Genomic DNA, 9,939 nt, shown 5'->3' with positions numbered 1-9,939 from the left:
CTATAGAAGGGGGTTGAATATAGTGTTGACACTACGCCATAGATTGGATTTTGCAACCCTTCACAGCGGGGTTGCAAAGAAAAGTGTAATAGTAGCCTTCAAAACCAATGTCTACCGCAACCCCTCCTTTTTGATGATGCGGTAGAGTCAAAATGTGTTACCAAAATGACATATATAATTAAAGATGATTTCTTTGAATTTAACTAATTAGTAATTTTTTACATAGAAATGAAATAATAATTGAAATATATATTTTATTTATTTTTAGAAGTTAATAATATTAGTGTAATTGAAAGTTTAAAAACTTATCAAGTCAGTAGTGGATTGATTTACAATATACATAGTTGAACTTATTTATTATTCAAAACAATAAATAAATATAAATGTATATAAATAAATAAATAATTGAGTTTTAAAGGAAGTACATATAAATAAATATCAAAACAATCTTTTTCTTCACAATTGAACATTTTCAATATATAAAATAATTTTAAATAAATATATTGAATTTAAATTTAAACTAATGTATTTTCATATAAATGTAAAAGACAAATATTCATTCTATTGTTATTTCCCCCTTAATCAAAGTTGTTGAAATTTCCCTTTTTGATATCAATTATTTCCCCCTCTTCTTCAGAAAAACTAAATTAACTCTCATCTCTCTATCTCTCATCTCTCACTCTCACCCTCATCTGAAACCCTCCATCTCTCTCTCGTCTCTCACTATAATAAATCACCTGCACAACCACTCACCTCTGCTCTACTTACCACAAATTGCACTTACTTATGTTCCACTCCCCTCCGTCATGTTCAACTCTATTCGATTTATCGAAACTCGACTCTCACTCACTCGATTCGTTTGAGTAGATGCTCAATTTGATTTTTTCGAATAAGTATGTGGGAAAGATAAAAACTTCAAGTGTAAACTTGGATTATAATTTCAATTAAGTTTTAAATGGGGGATTTTTTGAACTGAAAACCCTAATTTCTTTTATCTATTTTTTTCTTACTTTTAGTTGGAGATTTGTTTGACTTGATTGAGGATCTGGTTGTCATGGTGGGAACGAAGGAGGTGAGACTCACAATTGTTAGTATTTGAACGTTGTTGTGGGACAGAGCACAGGTACCGTGTTCTTTTATTTTGTTGTAGTGAAATCATTGGTTTACCATATAATCGGACTTAATACTTATTGCTTAATCTTTTTTCTTTCTCTCATCTTTTTCAATTCAATTAACTTACTTAAATCTCTCTCTCTCTCTCACTCTCTCTCTCTCTCTCTCTCTCTCTGTCGCTTTCTTTGTGAATTGTAGAATTATATAATGGGAGAGATTAAAGACAACGATGCTTACGAAGAAGAGCTCATCGATTACGAGGAAGAAGACGAGAAAGCCCCTGACTCTGCCACTGCTAAGGCCAGCACTGACGCCGTCAAAAAGTAAAATTTTTAACTTGCTTTATATGCGTTTACTTATATTAAGTGCTTTGAATTTGAATTATTGCTTATGTTGAATTGTTAATTGTTTTTTTGTGTAGAGGTTATGTTGGTATTCACAGCTCAGGATTCAGAGACTTCTTGTTGAAGCCGGAGCTTCTCCGAGCCATTGTGGATTCCAGATTTGAACATCCTTCAGAAGGCAAGATTTGATTTATTAGATCTTTAATTAGTCGAGTATATAAGTTGCTGTTGTACAATATGCTTTTTATATGTATGTCATTTGCTTGCTGTATTGTAGTGTAAATTAAATTATCTGAACTCGGACAACCTATATCGATTAACCGTGTCATATGTTGCTTATGTATTAAAAGTATTTTTCCTACTTGTTGTCTTTTAGTATAAATAGTTATCTGAACTCAAAGAACTTGTACTGAGTAACCTTGTCATCAGTTGCTGCTGTATTAAAACTATTTCACCTGCTTGTCATCTTTAAGTATAAATAGTATAATTGTGACAAAAAAAAGACTTACCTGCTGATCGTATATGACATGAGGAGCAGCACCATTTTGTATATTGAAAACATAGAGGTTATTTCAGAATATGAATATTGATTTGCTGCCTGAAGTAAAAAAATTATGTTTTGAAATCTTGCATTACTTTTATTCATCTCTTTTTCAAAGTGAACAATGCGCTATCGGTATCGGTTTTCTTTTTAAAGTAGAACAGTAAATATCTCCCTATTTTGCCTGTTACATTTGCTATGTTTAGGTTAAGGCATTTATCCATGATTGTATCATATTTTGTTTCTGTCATTGACTTTCCGTCTTTTGAAACTCTGAATTTATAAGTAAAAACTCCAAGTCCTAGATGTAATAACGTGAACTCTACCTTTTTTTGTGAGGGAGGCTATATAGATCATATCTGATGTCATTTTCAATTTTGCAGGCATTATCAAAGACCTCGACAACAGATGACGTAGCTTACCTGGAGAAGCAGTTTGCACTGTTGGAGCCAAATAAGCTTAACTGCATAAACTTGGAAAACATTAGATACAATTAATCATAAAGTGGTAAATGTTCCCACACATGTCTCATATCTATTAAAACTGAATATAGAAGATCACACACACTTCATGGATCTATATATCTTATCAATATCTTGTAGTCATGGGTCTCTCTATATTGGAGCTTTCACATATGAGTACATGACTGTTTGTTGGTTTCATGATTACATATTGTTTATTGTATGTTCCTTTTGATGACTAATATAATATGTATGGTTGCGCATTAATGATTGGTCTTTGTTTGCTTATTCACCATTTCCTAAGTGATTGGTCTGTTTGCTTATTTACCATTTTTGTACATTACTAGGTTCTTGACATCATTTGATATGTTACGTCAACTCTTTGACTATGTTTGTCGGGCACAGAAAGTCATGCAGGTCAATAATCTATCTGAAATGGTCACTATTTTACGTGGATTTGTGGAGGCTGACTTTTCAGTGATAAGTTTATTAAATCTTTGTGCAAGGGCAAATTACTAAGATTCATTACTGAAATATATAGTTTTATTAATTACTCTCACAACACACTGCAGAATGTTGAAATTAATGAAAAGGTTGATGTTATAGTTTCATATTGGATGGATCAGTTACTCATCTATGATTATGAGGTTATTTTTTCATTATGAGATACAAATTGAAGTTGTTTTCTATACCATGTCTAGCTTCAATTTTACGGTCTCGTTGTTATAATCAGTCTTTACATCTTGCATTGGCTACTTTGCAGAACATCTTGGGGATCACCCTTACAGCTAGGGATCGCCTGCTAAAACCTGGTGGTCTTATTATTCCTTCAAGGGCAACGGTATGGACGCGTTTAATTTAGAATCCTAAGACATGGAACACTAACTTTTTAAGAATGTTTTTGAAGAACCCTTGAATAATATCTCTTACTACTTATAGTAGTAATAGGTAAAGCTATTTTAACATTATTCAACTTGCTAAACCTCAAACCAGAGTTGATCCCTTGTTGCTGAAATTGGACTTTTGAATGATTTAATTTAAACCAAAATCAATGTTGATTGTATCTTGCTTTATCTACAGCTGTACATAGCTCCTGTCACGCTCCCTGATAGATACAGTGAGAAAATTGATTTCTGGCACAATGTCTATGGAATTGATAGTGAGTGTACCTATGAAATTACCTATAATAAATCACAATTGGTTGTTTACTAAATGAATTTGTAATATCTGTCATTAGCATAATTTTTAGTAGGCATGTCAAGTATAACTAATTTCAGTCATGCTTGAGTTTTCATATCAATAGTTCAGTGTTCCGTAATATTATTTTGGGTCTTTGACCTTGTATAGAGTTAGGATCCTACTTTGATCAACATAATAGATTTTGTAAAGTGCCCCCGGTGTCTTTTTTCTCCTAGTTTGCATTTTCTAATTGATAAGAACTATTTTTCTACTCCTTTAAACATTGACTTGGAAATCTTTTGTGTGTTGTAGTGTCTGTTATGGTACCTTGGGCGATATAAGATGCATATGAAGACCCTTGTTAATTCTTTTTTATGTAGTAGATTACTTGTCTTGTACGTGTCTTTCTTTACTTGTAGATTCTGGTTTGATATTAACTTTTTGTATGAAATATTATACTGGAATTCAAGCAAATATGAATGTGGCTCACCATGGAGAGAAACAACCACACGGAAGGAATCATTTTCAAATAACGGCCAACAAACACCATGTAATTTCATAGCATTAGTAAACAGCTGCATGCGAATGTTCATATAGTATTGTAATAATCCTATCAAAAGGCAAAATGTAGTCTCATTGGTTCAAGTTTATTTATATAAGGATGGTAGTATGGTGAAGGTACTGGTAGTATGGGGAAACTGAAGTTATGGTTGGTAGAATAATGTTTATGGTTTGTGGATTGTGGATTGTGTTGGTTTTAAGACAATGGTCTTATTTATGGGCATGTTAATTTACAAACAGTTCCTAGCATTTTTTTTGTAACAGCGTTGCAATAGGTCTTTATAGTGTTGCTAATAATCACTAAAAACGTTTCTAGAAACACTAAAAAGCGTTGCAAAAAACACTAAAAAGCGTTGCAAGAAGGTTGCATAGATACCCCACATGCGTTGCAAGAAGGTTGCATCGATACCCCACATTTGGGTCCCATTGTGGGGCCCACAAATATTGTACTGATAGCCCAAACTCTATTGTAACACTTTTCAGGACCTATTGCAACCACATTGGTGTTGCAATAGCACGTTTCAATAACAGATAATCAAGGGTTGCAACAGGGTGTCACCGGGGTTGCAAAAAACCCTATTGCAAGGCCTAACATTGCAACCCCGAAAAAGCGTCGCCATAGCCTTGTTTTGGACTTTAGCAATGCTTTTTTGGCCTTTAGTTACGGTTTTTTGGGGTTGCAGTATCCAATCTATGGCATAGTGTGATACAATCAAATCGATTTAGAACACAAGTATGTAACAGTAAAAAAGTATATTCAATATAATAAACTCTGTTACAATAGAACAGTTATTCTCTCTCAGTGATGAATAATATCACTAAGAGATGCTAGGTTACAATTAATAATGTTCTCGTTAATGATAACACTTATAGTGTAAACCGTAAGCTGTGTTTATATATTATACAATTACAAGATATCTTCTAATTGATATGGAATATAATTATGTCTCCTAAAATATATCAATCAGATATTATCTTCTACAAGTCTTCTAGCTGTCCAACTCTTCATGCATATCTTCCTTTGTTTTAGTTCAGATCCTCTCCTGTAAATCAGCTGCATTCCTTATCTGAAGTACCCGCACTTAAGTCCTGATATAAATCCTGACGGCCTTAAGTTCTGATATAAGTTCTGACTTCCGTAAGTTCTGATTTCCAGTAAGTCCTGATAAGTCTTGATATTAAGTTCTTAGACTAAACACAACAGATTAGACATGACATCACAAATATATCTAACATGTTAATCTTTAATGAAGCGACAGTGAATTTAAGGATTTAGAACTTGCCATGCTAGCATAGGTTCATGTATTTGTTATGCATGATTCGTAGGTAATTTTAACCATCCTACTTGCCCTATGTAATCATGATAGATAAGTTGTATTTAAACCGTTATGTTGTCAAATTCTATAGACATATAGGGTCTCAATATAATTGGTGTTTATTCAGCTTCTATCTCTTTTGTGATGTCTGGTATTATGGTATTCGTGCAACAAAAGTTGGTGTTTATCAGTTTCGTGTTATCTGATTAGTGTCATCACCATTACATGCTAAGGTTAAGAACAATAAGGCTATTGAATGAAGTAATTAATGAAGTTAGAATCCCATGTTTGTCATATATATTAATTCAATCATTATTATTCTCTTAGTTATAATTGTTAGTTTAATTCTTAGTTATAAACAAACTCAATTTGTTATTGTCTTAGCATTGAATAATAACCATACATTGTTGCTTAAGTGCATAAATTAATTAGTTAACCAAATTCAGTCTATGTGGGAACGAATCTGATTTATATCTTATACTACTTGCGAACTCGTATACTTGTGTGGAATTTAGCGCATTTTTAGCGACCAACAATGGCATGCGATCATCAGTTCCATTATTGTTTCTACTCTGTGTAAGTACCATGGTAGTTCTTTTAACATAGACGGCGCCAAATATTATGGAATAAAAACTAGGATTATGATTGCAGTTAGTGTTAAAGTTGTTGAGTTGCGAGTTTTAATGATTGTTCTTGCGGTGGGGACTAGTTGTCCTCGTAAGATGCCTACGCATCTCTGTGTTTTAGAGAATCAAGGCAAAAAGCATAATTCAAGGTTGAGGGGTAGAACCCTTAATATAGATATTGAGTCTAGGGTTAGACTAGAGTAGGGAGACCTTGTGGACAGGTCTTCTACTTAGATGGTAAGTAGGACGCTCCTAGACGGTGGATTCTAGATCCTTCCTAGGAGGAGTCCATTTCCATGTCGAATATGACCTTGGTGTCATTATGGACCTCATTCACGTAGCTAATTTTCAGCCATGGGCTACACGCCCCACTTTGGGCCGTGATCGTCACAGTCTGCTCGGACTATCAAGACTCATACCGGGCCGTGACCATGACGACCTATTTTGGACCTTGGCGTCACGGGTTTGACAAGTCAATTTTAGAACACAATTAATTCAGCATTAATTGGGTCTTTATGAATTACTTTTCATTCATATCACAAATTTAGCACAAGGCCTCTATATTTACTGAGCTACGCCCGACAGGGTTGATCCAGAATTTGAATTTTTTTACCTATTTTGTACCGTTAGAAAATAAAAAAATATTTTTATTTAAATCTTCACATTGTACAATTTCAAAAAATTCAAATATATTCAGATTTATAACACTATAGTTTATTTATATTTTAATAAATTACCAAAGTTCTCATTAAATTTTTAATAGATTAACTAAATAAAAATTAATTTTTATTAATTAAACCTAAACTAAAAATTATTTTTAATTTTTAAAAGTAATTAACATGTTAATATCAATTTATGGTTTTAAATAAGAAATTTAACTGAAAGTAAAAAAATATGGAAAGGGAATAAATATCTAATGGGGTATGGGGCTCAATTTGATAAAACATGGCTTAACTAGACTCAGCCTTTTTATCAAGCTTGAGTTCTAAAATTTTGTCGGGCACGATGAAAAACTCGAGGGGACTCGATTTTTTTTAGCTCGAATTTGACTCGAATTGAACTCGATTTCTTATTATTTTTAATATATTTATGTTCTTGTTATTTATTTGGCATCACTGACAATCTATAAAATTTAGTTTTAGAAATTAACTTATCACTTCTTTCATATAGTGCGTTGATAGGGATAAATAAATCCTGATTACATAATTAAATGTTACAGTTTGAGCTGCAAGACCCAATAAGAAGATGTATGACATTCAGACCAGAAAGGTTAACATGTTGATCAGGCCTGATGGAATAAATAAGGTCCAAAAATCCTGATTATTTATTAATTTCGTAATTAATAAATAAGGGAGAAAAACAGCTATTAAGATAATTTCTAGTGAGGATATAAATCCTTGTAGATTGGCCTCCAAGAAACCTCATGGGACAAGGAATCAACTTCCTACTCCCTAGGACTCCTAAGTCTATCCTAATTCAGAGACTTGACCACCAAGTCTCCTACACCAAGTCCAATTCAAGGACTCCCACATCTATATAAGGGGCCTCACCCCACAAATCAGAACTACGTTTTTTGACTTGATCCTTGGCAATCAGCAAGGTACGTAGGCATCTTGTTAAGGCTGATTGAGTCACGAAACACAAGAGCAGTCAAAATCGAGCCTTGAAGCTCACGTTCCTTAGTACTAAATACAGCAATTATATATATTAGTTTTTAATCCATAACATTTGGCGCCGTCTGTGGGAAGGCACAACAACAAATATGGCGAGAACACGGAGAACAACTAGAGCTCTGGAGGAAGGAACACCATCGGGAACAACCCAGATGATTTTGTCCACCGTGGAGATACCTCCCCACTCCACTTATGCATCTACTCAAGCGGAAACCCAGATAGGGGCAACTCAACCTCAGCCACAAGGGACGACTCCCCCGACTATTCAAGGTACGAATCCTCAAGTTCAACAAGTACATATACCTGTGAATTCTCGACCCGTCGGGTATGAATACTCAACTGTTGTTACTACTAACCCCCCGTATGGGATGCCCCTTCACCCCGAGGTTGGAGGAAGTGGATATTCTGGGCGAAGTGAAGCACGAGGGCAATCGCCCCCCTATATACGAGGTTTGGCTCCTATCCCCGAGGATCGGGAATTTTCTGGTCCTTACACTGAGAGAGACTCCGAATCTTCGGATGATGAAGTGGCCCCAAGAAGGAGGCGTCCTGGCAAAGAGCCAATGGCCGATGGAAGGCAACGCCCTCAAAGCACCCAAGGGGCGAATCCCCAAGAAGTGCAGGAAAGGATCAGGGCTCATGAGGCTGAGATCCAAAGGCTGAGGCGTGATTTGGAGGCTCACCAGGCCACCAGACCCCAAATACCTCCTAGGGGGAGAAATCCTCCTCCTGTCATAGACCTGGATGGTCTGGTACGAAGAAGGGCTGTCATCCCAAGAACTGATCCAAGCAATCTCCTTCCCCTTGGAGATCCTGATGATCCAACTCCGCCCTTCACAGAAGAGATAATGAATGCCCATATCTCAAGGAAATTCAAGATGCCCACTATCAAAGCCTATGATGGCACGGGAGACCCCGCTAATCATGTTAGGACATTCTCTAATGCACTGCTGCTGCAACCCGTGAATGATGCTATAAAGTGTCGGGCCTTCCCTCAAACCCTGTCGGGTATGGCTCAAAGATGGTACAGTCGCTTGCCCCCAAACTCTATTGGATCATTCAGAGAGTTAAGTCAGGCTTTTATTAATCAGTTCATCAGTGGGAGAGTCCATGAGAAAAGTTCAGCATCTCTTATGAGTATTGTGCAGGGAGCTAAGGAATCTTTGAGAGATTACCTGAATCATTTTACAAATGAGGCTTTAAAAGTCCCAGACCTTGATGATAAGGTAGCCATGATAGCACTGCAACAAGGAACTAGGGATGAGTTTTTCAAGATGTCCTTGGCCAAACGTCCCCCTGAAAGCATGATGCAGCTCCAAGAGAGGGCAGGGAAGTATATCAAGGTTGAAGAAAGCATGAGGAAGACCGTAGTAAGTAATGAGCCCACTGGAGGCAAGAAGCGAAAAACTGATCTGGAGTATATCGCTAAGGACAAGTATCCTAGAACCGAACAAAATCCTGATTCAACCCCCAAGAAGGGAGGACCTGGGCAAAAGTTCACCGAATACGCTAAGTTGAATGCTCCTAGAAGCCAGATCTTGATGGAAATCAAGAAAGATCGAGATATTCGTTGGCCTAAGCCCTTGAAGGCTGATCCCGCCAAGCTAGATAAGAGCAAGTATTGCAGATTCCACAAAGATGTTGGCCATGACACCGATGAGTGTAGGCAATTGAAAGACGAAATTGAGTTTTTGATTCGAAAAGGAAGATTGAACAAGTATACTGGAGAAGGAGGGGACAGGAATAATAATGGAAGGAAGAACTTTGAAGATCGTAGGAGGGACCAAGACAATCAGGGGCGGAATCCCCAACCTAGAGGGCCGGTTATAAATGCAATTTTTGGAGGGCCGCCACCTCGAGGGCCTGTGATAAACACGATCTTTGGAGGTCCAACTGCTGCTGGATTGTCCAAAAATTCCAGAAAGGCATATACTAGAGAGGTTATGCATATTGTTGGAGAAGCCCCGAAGAGGGCTAGGACAGAAGTAACATTGGCTTTTGATGATTCTGACCTAGAGGGTGTAAAGTTTCCTCATAACGACCCGCTGGTCATAACACCGATAATAGGAAATAGCCCAGTTAAGAGGGTCCTTGTGGATAATGGTGCTTCTGCGGATATCTTGCT

The 9,939-nt window shown here is 36.3% G+C and overlaps 1 long non-coding RNA gene across 1 annotated transcript; it reads left to right on the top strand.

Moving 5' to 3' along the window:
- Positions 1–658: 658 nt before the first annotated feature.
- LOC141689522 (uncharacterized) lies at positions 659–1,669 on the top strand. The gene is made up of 4 exons (XR_012562415.1): positions 659–893; positions 1,017–1,123; positions 1,312–1,436; positions 1,535–1,669. It is a non-coding gene; the product is annotated as an uncharacterized LOC141689522 (long non-coding RNA).
- Positions 1,670–9,939: the final 8,270 nt, after the last annotated feature.

This window comes from Apium graveolens, chromosome 10, assembly GCF_009905375.1.
Source record: "Apium graveolens cultivar Ventura chromosome 10, ASM990537v1, whole genome shotgun sequence".
In the NCBI taxonomy this organism is placed as follows: domain Eukaryota; kingdom Viridiplantae; phylum Streptophyta; class Magnoliopsida; order Apiales; family Apiaceae; genus Apium; species Apium graveolens.
The sequence above is the reverse complement of the archived record's forward strand: the minus strand, read 5'-3'. Positions and strand labels throughout refer to the sequence as shown.